The sequence below is a fragment of the Hemibagrus wyckioides genome, linkage group LG24 (genome assembly GCF_019097595.1).
Source record: "Hemibagrus wyckioides isolate EC202008001 linkage group LG24, SWU_Hwy_1.0, whole genome shotgun sequence".
Classification (NCBI taxonomy): domain Eukaryota; kingdom Metazoa; phylum Chordata; class Actinopteri; order Siluriformes; family Bagridae; genus Hemibagrus; species Hemibagrus wyckioides.
In genome coordinates, this window is record NC_080733.1 from 11882456 (window position 1) to 11900038 (window position 17583).

Genomic DNA, 17583 nt, shown 5'->3' on the forward strand with positions numbered 1-17583 from the left:
ACTCCTAAACGCCGGCTTTGAGTAACTTTGCGATGTATAAAGATCGTAAATGAGTTCAATTAAAATTTTAAATTGTGGCTTATTTTTAATAAAAAATATTAATTTTTGGCTGTATTTATTAATTTAATTCAATTTTATTTTATTTGTATAGCGCTTTTAACAATGGACATTATCGCAAAGCAGCTTTACAGGAAGATAAAAATTCTGAATTAAAAATAAAATTTTAAATTGATATTTAGTGCTGACGAGCAAGCCAGAGGTTACAGTGGTAAAAAAAAAAAAAAAAAAATCCCTGAGACGATATGAGGAAGAAACCTTGAGAGGAAACAGACTCAAAAGGCAACCTAATCATAGCCTGGATGATTTTTTAGTATTTCAGAAATGCTTAAATAAAACTACGTCTTTAAAGATTGCTTGTAACGACAGTTGTCTTTATGAATCTGTAATAATGCTGAAAGTTTAATAAAATGAATAACTCAGCCATGATTGTTTTGAGATCATCTCATACGCCATGACAATTAATAATAATCTTAAACCAAGGCTGAAATCATCAGTGAAATCAGTTTTAGACACACAGCAGGTTTACACAGTGGCTGTCAGAGCTGGTAGAGAGACACACAGATATCTCTAGTGTGTTTTTAGGCCTTGACGTTTTGGCCGAACTCCAGCAGACCTCACGTCTCAGCAGATATTGTTAGCCTGGGTGTGCATTAAGTAATGGCATTTTGTGTAATGCCTGTGTGCATGTGTGTGTGTGTGTGTGTGTGTGTGTTTGTGTTGTTTGTGCTCCTGCTGTCACCTCAACCTTCATTACATAAGCAGGGTGGCCATATACAGGCCTCTGGGGAGGAGCACGTGAAGGATTTGACATGTCTCTTATACAGCACCACACACACACACACACACACACACAGGTGGATAGGACATCCAAGGACACATGCTTACTCTATAATTCTCCGTTTCAGCATGAATTTGCTGCAACTCCCACTGAATCACTGATTACACTCCAGAGTGAGGTAAAGAAGAATGAAGCTCAAAAATAAACGTTAATAAACAAGTTTTACTCCTGATGAAGGATCACAAGACATGTCACATGCAGCACATAGCACACAGCACACAGCAGAGCTCTTGCTACCCAAAAAAAAAAAAATCTTCATGCTGTATGTGTTTACAATCTGTAGATGTCACTGTGCTGTCTGGTGTCTGAACTAGTTGTGATATTTTGGCAGGTCACTTCCCTTTTCCTCTGTATGTGTGTGTGTGTGTGTGTTGTGTTTAATCCTAAACACTTAGCTTCTTGCCTAATTGAATTCTTTACTGAAATAGAGAGCATGTATTTTCTTTAAAAGAGTTTTTATTTCTTTCGTTTTTCGCTCCTGCGCCATCTGTACATGCAGGAAGCGAAAATAGCACCATTCGAGAGAATTATGAAAGAAGCAAGGTCAGAAAAGTGAAAAATGGCTTTCAGTTACTGAAGAAGAAAGAGCAGAATGCAGTTAACACGAATCGGATAGAACGTATGGAGCATCTCTTTTGTCGGGTTGTGTGATTGAGGCAGAGGGTGAAGGCACAGGAGTGTGTGAAAGCACTCTCTTTTTGCAGCAGCAGCAACAGCAACAGCAGTCCTAATGCCTCAGTGAAAGCCTTAATCCTAAGTATTATACCTGCTGTGGATTTGGGTGTGGGATTACTCTGCTCTGTTTGGCTGGTTGGGGAGCTGGCACTGCGCCTGGTGTTAAATAAAGCTTCCTGAATGGTGGACAGGGGCTATCTGTCCGGCCGTCTGTCCGTCTGTCCACTGTGTGTTTGAGCGCACGAGTGCGGATTTGATCATTTAACAGTATTACAGTGAATTATGTAAAGATGCACTGAGAATATCCCATTGTTAGTGTTGTTATTGTTGCTGACCAGCTTTGTGGCTACTCACGGTCAAAAAACTGGCCAGAACTTGTATTTTTGTACCAACTGTTTTTTTTGTTTTTTTTAAATAATTAAATTCTCAGGAGGTTATAATGTAATATATTATATCATAATGTATCAGATATCACACGTCATATATATTATATTATATCCTAGCATATATAACATCATATATAACATATCATATTGTATCATATCATACATTGTATTGTATCATAATAAACATAATATCATATTATATGATATATAACAGATATAGTATCATATATCATATCATATCATAATATAAACATATCGTATGAAAACATATTTCAAATCGTATTGTATTGTATCATATTGTACCATACATCATATCATATTTTATCATATCATACATTGTATTGTATCATAATAAACATAATATCATATTATATGATATATAAAAGATATAGTATCATATCACATCATATCATATCATATCATAATATAAACATATCGTATCAAAACATATTTCAAACGTATTGTATTGTATCATATTGTACCATACATCATATCATATTGTATCATATCATACATTGTATTGTATCATAATAAACATAATATCATATTATATGATATATAAAAGATATAGTATCATATCACATCATATCATATCATATCATATCATAATATAAACATATCGTATCAAAACATATTTCAAATCGTATTGTATTGTATCATATTGTACCATACATCATATCATATTGTATCATATCATACATTGTATTGTATCATAATAAACATAATATCATATTATATGATATATAACAGATATAGTATCATATCATATCATATCATATCATATCATATCATAATATAAACATATCGTATGAAAACATATTTCAAATCGTATTGTATTGTATCATATTGTACCATACATCATATCATATTTTATCATATCATACATTGTATTGTATCATAATAAACATAATATCATATTATATGATATATAACAGATATAGTATCATATCATATCATATCATATCATATCATAATATAAACATATCGTATCAAAACATATTTCAAACGTATTGTATTGTATCATATTGTACCATACATCATATCATATTGCAGTATCATAACATATCGTATCATATCACGTCATATCATATCATATCATATCATATCATATCATATTGTATTGTATCATATTATATCGTATCATAATGTATCGTATCATATCACATCATATCAAATCATATCGTATCATGTCATTGTATCATATTATATAATATTGTGTCATATATCGTATCGTATCATATCATATCATATATCATATCTTGTTGTATCACATTATATCATATATCATATCTTGTTGTATCACATTATATCATATATCATATCGTATCATATAATTTTATATCATATCATAATGTATCATATTGTATCGTATCATATCATGTCATATCATATCGCATCACATCGCATTGTATCGGATCGGATCGGATCGGATCGTATTGGGTCATGTCATATCATATCATATATTGTATCATATCATATATCATATCATATCATATCATATCATATCATATCATACAATGATCTTTTCCTCATACTGCAATTAAACTTGCAACCTATTTTACTGAAATCTTTCTTGAAGTATGCAAATATGATTTAAATATGCAAATTAGGTCACTGATCATTACATGTCCACTCGTTCATCTCAACTCTTTTTTTCTCGTTTTTCAGTCTAATAACACACCCATTGGTCAGACTCTCTCATAACAAGTCATCAGAATACATGTAACCGTTAATGTGCACGTGTGTGACACGTGTTAAAACGTGAGGATATTAATAGAATCTGTGATGTCAAAGTCTGGCTTTAATACATCTGAGTCAGTGTGTAAAATGATGTGGATGCTTCGACTTTGAAGGCTGAGAAAAAAATGACACGGCACATTATTCAGTCATTTTGAGCAAACAGCGATAAGCGTGTTGCCAGAAAGCAGCGCTCTTTCAGGAAACAGTTAACTGCTGAATCATTTGAAGATATGAGAAAACGTCTTTTCCTCAAACCAAATACGATTAAGAGATTTTAAAATGCCTAAACACATCTAAAATCCAAGTCTAAAAATAAAAAAATATATGAAATGTCTCTTAATATGCTGATTTATAGTTAATATAGTTAAGATATTTGTAAAAAAATATTTTATGTATATATTTATTTTGTATCAGTTATCAGTTTTAAAATGTTGACCATTTCAACTGGCCTTAAACGTGGCTGATGTTGATGTCAGTAAATACACAAGTATTGTTTTGCCATATCACCACCTGCTAGTGTGTATGAATGCAGTGTCACCCTACAAACTACACACTGTCAAAATAATAGAAAAAATAAGCAGACGTTTCACACATTACCATGTTTTAGTGCATGCTGTGTGTTGAGACATTGTTGTCATTGGAATAAACATAAAAAGAAAAACAGTACAAAATAAATATTAGTTAATTAGGTTTCTGTAAGACTGTATGACTCCTAGTTGCACATCCTTATTGATCCTCAGCTTGCTTTGAGGATTTGTCTCTTGTGTGTTACACAGTAGGTTTAGATTTGTGTGTGTGGAGAGTGAACAGGTGTGTTCAGTGCTACTGGCAGGATGTTCAGGTACAGGTGTCACTGGACTTCGAGCTGGCCAATAAGGCATGTGCTTACAATTATGAAATGTAGTCAGAGCTGTGTTCTCAGCTCCTGGACTTTGGCTTGGTTTCTTGGTAACTGCATATACAAAGCCAGAAACTGTGCCATCAATCAACAGACTCGTTTTTTTATATCAAAAACCCAAATGAGGTCCAGGTTCTTTTACACTCAGTGACCTGGAAAGATCTTTTCTGGGTCCAACCACCAACCATGTCCATCACACATTCATTCACTCATCCAGCCAACTAGATGAGCTGGTTGTTTGAATGGGAATGTTTTAGAAACTGCTGATCTTCTGGGATTTTCACACAGAGCAGTGTCTAGAGTTTATACACAAAAGCCTGGGCAGAAAGCCTTGCTGATGAGAGGGCACAGGAGAACATTCCAGAGTGGTTCGAGCTGACTGGATGTCTATGGTAACTTAAGTAATCCATTTTTACTACGAAGATGAGCAGAAAAACATCTCGGAATGCACACCATGGCAAACCTTGAAGCAGGTGGGATTCAGCTGCAGAGCTGTTTCTGTCTATCTGTCTTGTGTTTGTCTGTCAGTCTGATAAATTGAATAAGAGAGATGGGGGGGTGAAGAGATGCTCGAAAAGAAAGGATATGTGGGTAGCATTATTGAGATGGTGATGGACGAAGACATGAGGATTCTGACAGAGAAGACAGATTTGATGGAAAGACAGACAGACAGACAAATAGACAGACAGACAGACAGGAAGAGACAGGGATTGTAGGATAAACCTGAGAGAAAGTTAAGGTAGTGTAAGAGACAGAGCCCAAGCAAGTAAAAGACAAAAGGTGTGTCAGACTGAAACTCTGTGTGTGTGTGTGTGTGTGTGTCTGTGTGTGTGTGTGTGTGTGTGTAAGAGAGGAAGACAGAAACAGAGACTGAGTTAAGATCTCATGGCCTATCATTCTGTAATATAAACACAGCTGCTTTTGTGCAGAGGAGATAAACTTCACTTTACTGAGAACTGAATGAAAACCATTAGGAACAAAACATACACACACACACATACACACACATACACACACACTCCTCAGAATAGGGGTTGTCTTGAGTTTACAGTGAGCTAAATCTTCTATCCTGTTGGCTTTCTTCAGGATTATATTCTCATGCACCAGATAAATGTGGAATGGAGCTGTTGTTCCTAAACTTTACCTATTTTGGGAATTTTAGCTAAACAGTGTACTGACTTCTTCTTCTTCTTGGGTATCATAATAATGCCAATAACACTCACCCAATTTGGGTAAGAATCAGAGTTTTTGTGTTACCAGTATGGCGTTGTTGCTCAGCTGAGGTGATGCATGGCAGTACAGTGAGTAGCACAGCTGCCTATCAGCTCCAGGGTCCCTGTTTTGTCCATGACCTTGGGGTAATGTGTGTGTGTGTTTCACATGACCTTCTCATGTGCTTATGGGTTTCCCCTGAACATTGTGGCTGTTTCTCATCTCTAAAACATGCTAGCTGCTGGATTGACTACTCTAATTTGCCTCTTGGTGTGAATGAGTGTGTGAATGTGTGTGTGTGTGTGTGTGTGTGTGCTCATGGTGACCGGTGATGGATTGGTGTCTCATTCAGGGTGTATTCCCACCTCATGCTATGGGAGAGTTCCCAGTATAGGTTCCAGATCCACTGAGTGCATGATCAGGATAAACTATGAGACAAGACTTGACGGTAAATGTTTTGTCATCGATGCTGCAAGTTGTTTTATTGTCCTTTTTTTTTTTTTGATTGCTTTAAGTTCAGCAGGACTTGATTGGAATTAGATGACTCCATCTAACCACATGAACAAGTCAGAATTAGGAATGTGCTCACATCAGCTGCTCTTAGACCTCAGAAATTGAAGTAAGTTCCTTTCTGCTCACTCCATATACTTCGGCTTGGCTTCTTAGTTTCTACTTAACACATAAAGTAGTGCCTTACTGTGAGAGTAAACTTAAAACCTGTGCTGCATGATTCATTAGCAGATATTTGTGGATGCAGTCATTTGGATTTGTTGCTTTACTGAATTCTACCTAAATTGTGTTGAGTTGAGAAAATGTCGCTTGCTGCTTTGACACGTTTTGTGCACTTACACAGAAAATACACAGTCTCTTGTCTCTTGCTAGCCTGAACGCAGGGTTATAGCTTTTAACTAAATTCACCGGTCACTTTATTAGGAATAAAATACTAATACTTGAAATACTGAAGTGTATTCTCAATGTATTTCACAGCAGAAATCGAGTGTAACGTTCAGGAGACACCGTCAAAAAGGGGGATCGAGCCGAGATGTCCATGGTAGTTGCGATCTCCCATGAGCAGTTTATCAGACCCATGGGCAGGATAAATTACGAGTGCTACACAACTAAAATAAAACATTGGACAAATACAACGTGAGTAATAAAACGTAATGATAACTTCAGAACCTGAAAACGTAAAAAGCATTGACTGACGAAGACAGATTCAGAAGGGCTATATATATGTATATATAGGGCTATATATATGTATATATAGGACAAAACATTAGGGTAAATAGGGAACAGGTGACACAGCTGAACAATATGAAGGGCGTGGCACGTGGGGAATGCAAAAAGCAGGCTATGGTGAAATGCCTGCCAGCTCCCCCTCAGTGAACCGTCCCAGTAGCTCTTGACATCAAGATTCATCAGAACAGGTGATGAAGTGTCCATGTGTCCACTGTACCCTCAGCTCCCTGTTCTTTGCTATCTGTGGAACTCATGAGATCTTCTGCTTTTGTAGCACATATGCCTCAAGGTTTAACCTGTTGTACATTTTGACTTTGTAATGCTCTTCATCTCACCGTAATTGTTGAGTGGTTATCCTGAATGAATAGCAATAGCTTTTAAAGTCAGCATGAACCAGTCTGGACCTTCTTCACAGTCTTATCAATAAAGTATTTCTACCCACACAACTCCCAGTGTGTAAACTCTAGAGACTGTTATGTGTGAAGGTCCCCAGAGACACCAACCACCAAGAACCAACAACCATGTCATGTCATGTTGATGTGAACATTAACTGAAGCTCTCGACCAATATTGTTTGTGTTGCTGCAACACGATTGGTTGATTGCACAAGTATACAGGTTTACAGGTGTTCCTAATAAAGTGGCTGGTGAGTCTATATACATTGTAGCCTAGGATATAGATTTCTGTTTGGAAATTAGGTGATATACGTTTAACATTACAACATTTAAAGCTACCTATCCAGTAGAATCTACACAGCAACTTTGCCTTGATATAAGAAGAGGAATTGCTTTTTCGGTCTAGGTGAAGAAATGGGAGAAGACCCTCTCCTTTCTGAAAGCTTAGCAGTCTGAGGTGGCGTCTGGTCTCCGGCTAAAAATAGACCTAAAATCTGCATGTAAAGTTGCCCCCAACATGGAGACTTAAGAAAGGAAATGGAACAAGAGCAAAAACCTTACAAGGAACCACAGTGACTTACAGAGAGTTTTCTTTCTGCAGAGTTGCCTTGGCTACTGCGTCTCTTGTGAGCTGTAACCGACTGCCCTAAACTGTCCTAGCAACAGACAGGCAGATGGCTTAGCAACCGGGAGAGACGGAGACACTTGGGTCAAGGTTTGTCTATGCCGTTTTAGAGTTTTGAAAACTCACTTTAAAGGAACAAATATTTCACTGCTAATGTCCTGAAGTTCTTTTACATGCGTATATGTTAAGCATCCCATCTCTTCCTTCTGTTTTTACTCTGAGAGCATGTGAGGAAATGTGACGAGAGGTGGTTCATCCATTTTCTATAATATCCCTGTGGAGAAATTATCATTGAGCAGCAGAATGTTTGCAGCTAAACGATGTCATTGCGAACGCTGTTCCTCACCTGGCTCATGACCTCCTCAAGTGTCTCATGTGACTCATCTACCGAGGTCACTTCACTGAATTTTAAAACACTTGTCCTTGCACCACATTAACTGTGCACTTTGGTTTATCGCTACGCACCCATGTCTTCAACGTGTTCTTTCTGCTTCGGTGTTCAAGCTCCTCAGTGGCTGACAGATCTTCCTCCTGTAGAGCGAGCAACCTGGTGTGTCCATTCCTTCCATAAAAGCCTAAAGCACCGTCTCTTCACACAGGAAAGCAGATCTTTTGTAGTTATCTGTGCTGTGAGTTATGTCCTTGGTTACATTTGCAATTTGTCCTTTTTAGATCGCAGCCAAACTGCTCGACGCTTGTATAAGCCAGCATTAATCTGTAGTCTTTCAGATAATGAATCATTGCTTTATTTTCTAGTACCTGATATCATCTTTCTGTCCCTTTTTTGTCGATGAAAGCATCTGCTAAATGACGAAACGTAAATATAAAGCACACAGCAGGTTTGTACGGATGATCCGGCCTAATGTAACCTAATCTGCTGTATGTTGTAATGCAAACCAATCGACCACAAAACACTGAGTTCATGATGCTGACCGAAGCGAAAGAAACAATGAAAAGTGCCCAAAAAGCCATTGTGATCAGTAATATTTAATAAAAAGTGTGATCGATTGAATCCTCATAATGCAACAGCTATACGGAAGCATGTGCCAAGGAGGAGGTGACATATTCCACCACCCCCTGTCAATCAAAGTGCAGCTAGCCAATCGTAGGCTTCTGTGAGCTTAAAAGGACAGGTGTCCAGCATGACTACCAGTTCAAATAGTAGATGTGAAAATAATGTGTGGGCCACTAACATATACATTTTTAATTACCTGTATTAATGATGATTCAGTCATGAGATGCTGAATAAATTTCAATTTCAAGTGTAGTTACAGTGACCTAGGATACACAACAGTGCAGTTTTTCTAAGCAGAGGTGAAGTTATTATGTGAAACATCTACATAAATTGTCACAAAGGCCACATTATCTGTGTTTACTGTATCTGCGTCCTTTATTGTGCATACGCATTTATATTATAATTATAGCATCCCAATCTTGGCATCATGCAGGAGGGCCTGGTTAATAATGTGATGGGTTTATTTAAGAGGTAGAGGTGGAATGAGGTTGTCTGTGATCCTCATGGCATCCTGTTGTGAGCAAATCTACTGGAATATTAACGGCTTCACTTCAACGGTCATTAAAAGTGTGAAGTGGGAGGAGCTTTTCAGTGTAGAGGGGTATGAGGCTATGGGGAAGTAGGAGGTACATACCGTCTGTCTGGATCTGCTCTCATTACTCTAGTCAGGTTAAGTGAGAAATGAAACTGCCACCCACAACTGCTGAGTCAGGAGAAACACTGCCTGTGTGTGTGTGTGTGTGTGTGTGCGCGTATGTTTGTGTGTGTGTGTGGACAGGTTTTTATATCTTGCTGGGGAACAAGGACAAGAATATCTGATTTCTGGTAGTTTTATGTTGGATGTTTAAATTATCTTTAGGGCTTTTTGTTTTTTAAAGTCACAATGTTTCCTTTCGATTACTGAAATATAGCCAAATGTAAGTGTGTGTGTGTGTTTCAGCATGTGAGTGCTTGTCTTATCTGTTGCACAGGCTCCAGTCCCTCCCTCTGCAATGTTGCAGAAGTAAACTTTGTCACTAACTCTTTGGAACTGTGGTTAACTCGCTCGTTGATTCGCTTCACAGAACTGTAAGAACCCGCGCCAAACCCAAGGCTGATTAACGCTCGCCTCCCTTTGACTTATGTTTAATCGAACACAGGTGATGATCTACCTGGAAGGACATTAACACGTGGACCTTTTGTTTTGCTCTTACCGTTCTTTAATGATTTGCTATAGATATTTAGAATAGATTTATGTTGTACTCATGTAGACGTCTACAGTACTGTGCAGTGTGTTACAGAAAGTGACCCAGCATGTAGTGTAAGTTAGGGAATGTTACACTTGGAAATAGACAGCAAAATACATGATAGAAATTAGATGCAAGGCTCTGGTTTGTTGATCAGAAGGTCGAATTCAAGCCTCCTGGGTCCTTGAGCAAGGGCCTTAATCTTCTCTGCTCCAGGGGTATTGTATCATGGCTGACCCTTTGCTCTGACCTCAGCTTCCTAAGCTGGGATATGTGAAGAAATGTGTTTCACTTCTTCACTGCTTCTTCTTCTTCTTACAGTACAAGAAGTATAACCCGACAATCACACCCAAACAGTGCATAGAGTAAATCACGGATACAGGAATGTCGTGTGGTGAGTGAATCCTTCCCACGCTCATAACATATTGCGCCCTCCTGTGTGACGGTGCATACTGACATTCCTGAGTGTCTAGGAATATGGTATAAAAATGATGATGTATAAATAGTACACAGGTCATGACCAGTGAAGGCCAGTGGAATCTGAGGTATGTGCTGGGGATTCTCTGTTTTTACTCTTTGCACCTCCTTCAGCTTTACAGCAGAAGCCTCAGACTTCAGATCAGGTAGCAAACAGCAAACCGTGGTGCAGGTATACGCCATTCCAGTCTTCATAAGCCTTCAAAATGCACACTTTATTGTTTTCTCATGATGAATAATTATCAATTTTCTCCAAAACACTCCTGACAAATCCTGCATGTCCTCGCTCCAGCGCCATGAGGGACAGTTTCAGTACTTAACAATATAATAATAGAATAATATAATGGGCTTTTCTCATTACACGTTTGACGCAGTCAGCTTCAAAACCACCAGTGATGGAACGTGCGTCCTCGCTCGCAGGTGATACCTTTAGCATGCCTTTAGAAAGTTATGAATAATATGCAGCGTCAGTCTTGATAGTTGCCTAGAAGGGGAAGCACCAGTCATGAAAGAAGTGAAACCGCCCAGGTTTTCAGGCAAAGAGCAGAAATAGTTTGTGACTCAAACAAACAAAGTGTGGTTGCCATGCCGACAGGCATCTATAAATAGCAGGCAGCGTTTGTTTTGTGAGTGCTCTGCTGTCCCCCAGTGAGCATCAGAGACTCGAGCGGCCCTCGCTGAGATTTCAGTTAACAAGCCTTTCCTCTGTGCAGTTTAGGAATGTGTACGGCTGAGCCGAGTGAGATTTTAAACGCACGTCGTGTGAAAATGAGTGATTACTTACACAGAGAGCAGGTATTTTTTCTGCGTAGAGAATAAATAACTAATTGTCGTGACCTAGTTGCTTTCTTGAGAATTAGCATGCAGTAGAGTTTGACTCTCAGGTCATTGGAGGTTAAATGCTGTCATTCTGCTGTAATAGAGCAGCAATTCAGCTCTACAGGAAAGTAGCTCTCCAGAAGCAGAGCTAGGTGGATAAGCACTGACATTAGCACTGTCTTAGCACTGTCACCATCTTACCAAAAAACTCCCATGATCTATAAAAATAGTTTATTCAATAAAATGTTGTACAAGTTCGGTCACCGCCTCGAAGGATCATCGCAACAAGTGGAAGTAGAAGGTTTATGGTGAACTTTTTGCATTTAAAGGAGCATTTTATAGAAAATTTAAGCCCTCTGCTGGAATAGAGGTGAACTGCAACTGAAATGACAACAATTACAAGCTGTCGCCTGCTTCCCTTAACCAACACACACCCCAGAGTAATGGAACAGCTGTGTGGGTGTGGCTGATTTCTGGGCCAGAAAAATGGAATGAGACATCCTTGAAGGAAGTAATCTACTGGAATATTTCTGCTCTGGAATATTATTTATTTATTTATTTATTGAAACATACCACTGACCTCATTCTTCAGAGGACAGTAAGGACTTATCTATATATAGATACATTTTTATGGACTGTCAAAGCCACTCCTAAGATGAGGAGAGGAAAAAAATGAAATAAATAAATAAATAAATAATAGATATAGAAATGTAGTATGCAGGTGTGCATGTGCGCATTATCAAATCCAAAACAAAACCCAGTTTGAAAGCAGAACAGGAACAAACACATCAGAGAAAAATAATGACAATACGAGAGATCAGCAATCCGCCCAGTTTATATCCTTGTCTTTGAAGTGATATGATTACAGCATGTTGTGAAGCACTCTGAAATGGCACCTTTAAAACTGCCGGTTGTTCCAGTGTGGGTTGAAATGGAAACATTCACTGACGTGCGGTTCAAACACTGATATAAGTCTTTCCTTTAAGTCCAAAATGTCAGATTACGACATCGACACGTAGAATGTAGTTCACTGAGACCTGTGAGCCATCGTATTAAACCCCCATCACATCCTACCTGATCACAATACTCCATTTACACGGATCCCTCTCGTTGCTCTAAAATGGAAAATCACTAGCTGTGATCGCTGACCATTTGCATGCTCGTGTATTCTCTGTGTTCACAGGAAGAAGAACTTTTCCCTGAGGTTTATATGTTGCTCTGTCTGTGTCTGGCAGGGAATGGTGAGAATAGCTGGAGCCAGGCAGACACAGATGTGGACAGACAGAGTGGCATTTGCAGACAGTCCCATCACAATCCAGCATCAGAGATTTACACAGACCTGCTAAAGCTGGACACTGAGCTTCCCCGTGGTTCCTGGACATCGCTTAAACGTCTCCTCGGTTTGGGTATGACACCAGAGATTTTCTCTAATATGCACTTATCATTGTATTTGGGCCTAGAAGCTGGGGTTTGGACAATTGTGTCCTCCAATTATAAGCTTCTTTTATTAAGGATGATTATAGCCATTAATTTTACGAAATGATGTGATTTCTGTTGTGTTCTGTAACTTCATTACAGCTATAATGAGCAGCAGTATTGTTTATGTAATCCTATAATTAGTTGCTAAAATACTACTGTAAATATGCTAATAGGAATCCATGGCATTGTCTAACTCAGTGAGTACATACCAAGCTTGAGTGACGTCAAGGGTGCCAATACTTTAATCACTACCAGTAATCACTGGACAATTTTTTTTAATTTATTTTTTTTTATAGAGATATATTCAACACCCTTAGTTCCACTCCATGATGTTAACTTTATTCATTTTATTATTTTTTTCAATTGTATATATTGACAGCTTCTTTATCATCATCATCATCATCATCATCATTGTACAGCTTGTAGTAACATTAACAGTAAGGGAAAACCAGAAAAAAACACATTCCTGCTGCCTTAAGGTTCTAAAACTGATATGTTGTATACGATACTAATCAGTCCCTTCAGGGCATATTTTTTGTGATTGTTGTTGGCCAAAGATGCCTGATTTTGCTGTAACTTGATTTTGCGGAATTATTTGTGCTTTTTGTATACAGAAAACTAGATGAATTCCTTCAAACACGGGATATTTTTAAAATACTTCCAGTGAAGACACACCAGTAATTACTTTCTAGGATAGTTGTACTCATGTTCGACACGCGTGAATCAAAGAGAGCTTTGGCTGAATCCGTGTTGTGATGACGTCACATATCCCACCATGGCTCTGTGGAAAATCTGTGGTAATATCCCAGAATTTACTTGATTTTGTGTTCATTGTAAAAACCACAAACTCCTGGAGAGATTGATTAATTATCCAATTACTGCTGAAAATGACTATTATAATTCACAACACAAATCATTCCACACAACTCAACTGAATCAGTGTTAGCTTTTACACAGTCAGGCCTAGAGAACGTGTACAACACAATGACCTTGTCCACATTGCTCTCAGTTTGTCACTATTTGCTGGATGAAGGCTTTAGTCATCTGGTCTGTAGGAGATCAGTCAGATCTAATAGGTGTGAAATGCTGTGTTGATGGATGAAGCGAGCCTGACTGACTCTGTGGCTCTGTATCATGTTGTTTCGGCTCCTCCCTCAGTAGTATTCGGTGTGTATTGGAGAGGTCATTCCTTTCTATCTTCTGTTGCCACGATGTTTAGCGTAGTTATTTTTCCCTTCATCCTCCACCTCCTTCTCAATCCGTCTTGCTTCCTGAGGGGCGAAAAAAGTGCCCTGTCCTTTCACCTCCTCCACCTGCTCTCTCTTTATATTCGTTCTCATTTCTGGCCTTGGCTATTTTCCTCACACACACTTCATGTGCTTTTATGCACTCTCTTCGTTATCTCTCCTCTTTCTCTTTATCACCTTCTAGCTTTCACCCTGCTCTCCTTTTTCACCACGTATCCTTCTCATTCTTTTATATCCATGTTAACTTGCTGCCCTGGCAATCAGTGACTGGGTGATGCATTTCCTTTTCTATGTGTGAAAATCAAGCAGTCTGTAGTCCAGGAGCTTTTAAACTGTTTTGCAGTCAGAGAACCTTTTAACTCGTAAAGAGAGAGTTTAATGCTTCCCTTCAGTACAGACTAATTATTTGAACACAGTAAAACTATTCAAATATCAGGCACATTATTTAAATGCGTACGACAATGTTTACATGAACTACATCTGAACCGTTTCCATTTGCAAAACACATTTCAATTTCAAATCTTATTAGCGTCATTGGCCTTATTTACTGAGGACATGGTAGCACCTCAGGGGTTGGGGGTTCAATTTGCACCTCTTCCCTAAGTCTGTGGAGTCTGTGTGCGTTCTCCCGGTGCCTCAGAGGCGTCCTCTGGGGGCTCTGGTTTCCTTCCTCGGTCCCAAAACATGCGTTGTAGGCATCTTTAAATTGGCCATAGTGTGGAATTGTGTCAGTGTGTGAGTGTAGCTATGTCCTGTGATCGGTTGGTACTGTGTCCAGGGTGTCCCCTGCCTTGTGGCCATGAGTCCACTGAGATTGGCTGAAATAGGTTTTCATGTTTGTTTACATATAGTATGAGTATATACAGTATTATTATTTCCAATGGTTGTTACATGGCTATACAGATGCAATGCCATGTCCACTTTTCCATATATGGACAAAGACACACCTCTGGACTACGATGTATAGGCATCATGGACATCAAATTCCCAGTAACTCCCAGTAATTATATTGGATTATGTTCACACTAAGTTTTCACTGCTTCAATCTTTCTGGTACTTTATTCGGTATCTGACTTGGGTTCACACATACGCCCTTCCTGAATAATAAAAGTTAAGTGTGTGTGTGTGTGTGTGTGTGAAAAGGGCTTTAGAGGGGAAAAGTTGTCCACTCTGTACTCGGCTGTGTGTGGGCTGACGTGCTGAATGTGAACTGCATATGAATCTGATAACTTGTGGATGAAGGTCTTCTGGGTGTGTGATGTCCGGCAAGAGAGAGAGAGAGAGAGAGAGAGAGAGAGAGAATGTGTGTCTGCGTGTTGCACAGAGACTACATCACATACTGGTTGTGGATGCAGCTGTGGTTGTGGGCAGCAGTGCGTAGATAAATCTGTCAGAGTGATAGCACTACTTTAACTTCTGTCAGTGATCTCTCCTGCTTTCTCTCACTTCACTCTCTCTCTCTCTCTCTCTCTCTCTCTCTCTGTCTCTCTCACGCACACACACTCTCTCTGTCTCTTTCCCTAACCCCCTGCTCACCCATCACTTTCTCTCTTTTTCTTTCTCTTCATTCTAGCTGAATGGAAATCAGTTCAGCCTCATTTTTTCCCCCCTCTCGCCTCCCATCTCCTGTGTCTTATCTGCCATCCTGTTTTATTTGTCTCCAGCAGTGATCACTGCCAGGAAAAGTGTTCATGCTCTGGAATTCTCGGCACAGAATAAGTCACACAGCACACGCTTTTTTTGGAAAGGGAACCACCTGGTTTCTTTTTTTTTCTCCTTAATATTTAACGGATCAGTCACACCCAGTTGGTGTCAGCCAGGTTAAGGATCATAGAGTTTCAGTTGCGTGATTTTTTTGTATTGTGGTCGCTGTACTTTTTATAGATTCTGGCTTTGCTGCACGACACGTACGTAGCTATCGGATGAAAGATGGCTAAAATGACTCACCCTACTTCACAATACAATAAATGATCCTTATGTACTTTACTCTGCACTGCTGATTCCATTTAAAGCTGTAGAGTGTAGTGTGCATCAAAGCATGTACAGCTGGGCGAGTAAAGGATCTGAGGGTGATTCATCAGAAGAGGAAAATTATATGAAGTGTAACTTGATATCAACTAACCTACTACCATTGTCTAATGTTAGTGGCGCTTGTTGCTAAGATAAAATTCCCAGTAGTCCCATAAAATTGTTAGTAAGCTAAAATAGCTGGTTGGCAGTATGACAGAGAGGACTTGAGTAGTACTTGAGAAAACACTACTTTGACCTTTTAAACCGTTTAAACAAGACTTTTTGGTAAATTGTAAATATCAAGCATAAGCTAGTTAAGACTGAGGCTGATTAGCACTCTAGCATCTCTTTGGCTTGCATCTTTTTAGCACCCCTACTCCCACTAACCAAGGCTTAGATACGGCGAGGAGAAAACAATATAAACATTTCCCGCCAAAGAAAATCTGACTGTTTTAACAGTTTGCTAATCAGTTGAGAAACATGGACACTAGGTACAAGCTAGCTCAAGTACAAGCAAGGCTAGCGCATTAGCTAGCTAACTCCTGGGTGCTGAGTTATTTTCTTGAGAGTGGAAAAAAACGTTTAACAGAATTATCCGGAATTTACGCCATTTTTTACTTAAGAAGTCTTTGTGAATTATTAGGAAATAACTTCATACTATAAAAATAACCCTGTAATAACAGTGTTGCTAGGCAGCTGGGAAATATGGACACTGAGGAAATCTAATGAATTAGCTCGCTAACAGCTGGCTGTTGAGTTTATAAAAGTTTAAAGACAAAAACATAAGGATCCTGAATATTATTGAGGAAGATAAATCTGTGTCCTGGATGCGTTTTTATGGAGGATTGTCTCTCAGGCCAGAGCTCATGAAGTGAAACTGACTGAGTATTAAACAGGGCAAATGACCCTAATGACCAAATCTATTCTCTTATTCCCCTATTTCTGAAGAAACCACTCACCCAAATACACACATTAATAAAAACTAATATAGCACTGACGTCGAAAGATATTTTAATCACAGGCTTTCACATCAACTCTTTTTCCGTTTCTCAATCCCGGCATATTCATTCTGTTTTCCATATTTATGACCCTTTTTTTTTTTCGTACACATTCTCACTCCTACTCTTACTGTCTCTCTTTTTCCTTTCGGTGCCTGCCTCTAATCGTTAAACAATGAGTTAATTACCTGCGCCAGGGCTTATGAATTTATTCATTTGGTGTGTAATTACCAAAGGCTTGCAGA

General features: G+C 38.8%; 1 protein-coding gene across 8 annotated transcripts in view; it reads left to right on the forward strand.

Moving 5' to 3' along the window:
- The window catches only part of atxn1a (ataxin 1a), a 115136-nt gene that overhangs the window by 17059 nt on the left and 80494 nt on the right, over positions 1 to 17583 (forward strand). For 5 of the 8 annotated variants that reach the window (XM_058377570.1, XM_058377571.1, XM_058377567.1 and 2 more), the window contains exon 2: positions 12840 to 13010. The exons of 1 other annotated variant lie outside the window; for it this stretch is intronic. The gene's annotated coding sequence lies outside the window, so the exon portion shown is untranslated. Of the gene's footprint in view, positions 1 to 8043; positions 8158 to 12787; positions 13011 to 17583 lie in introns of all 8 variants that reach the window. 2 more of the 8 variants (XM_058377569.1, XM_058377568.1) reach the window with 2 other exon arrangements.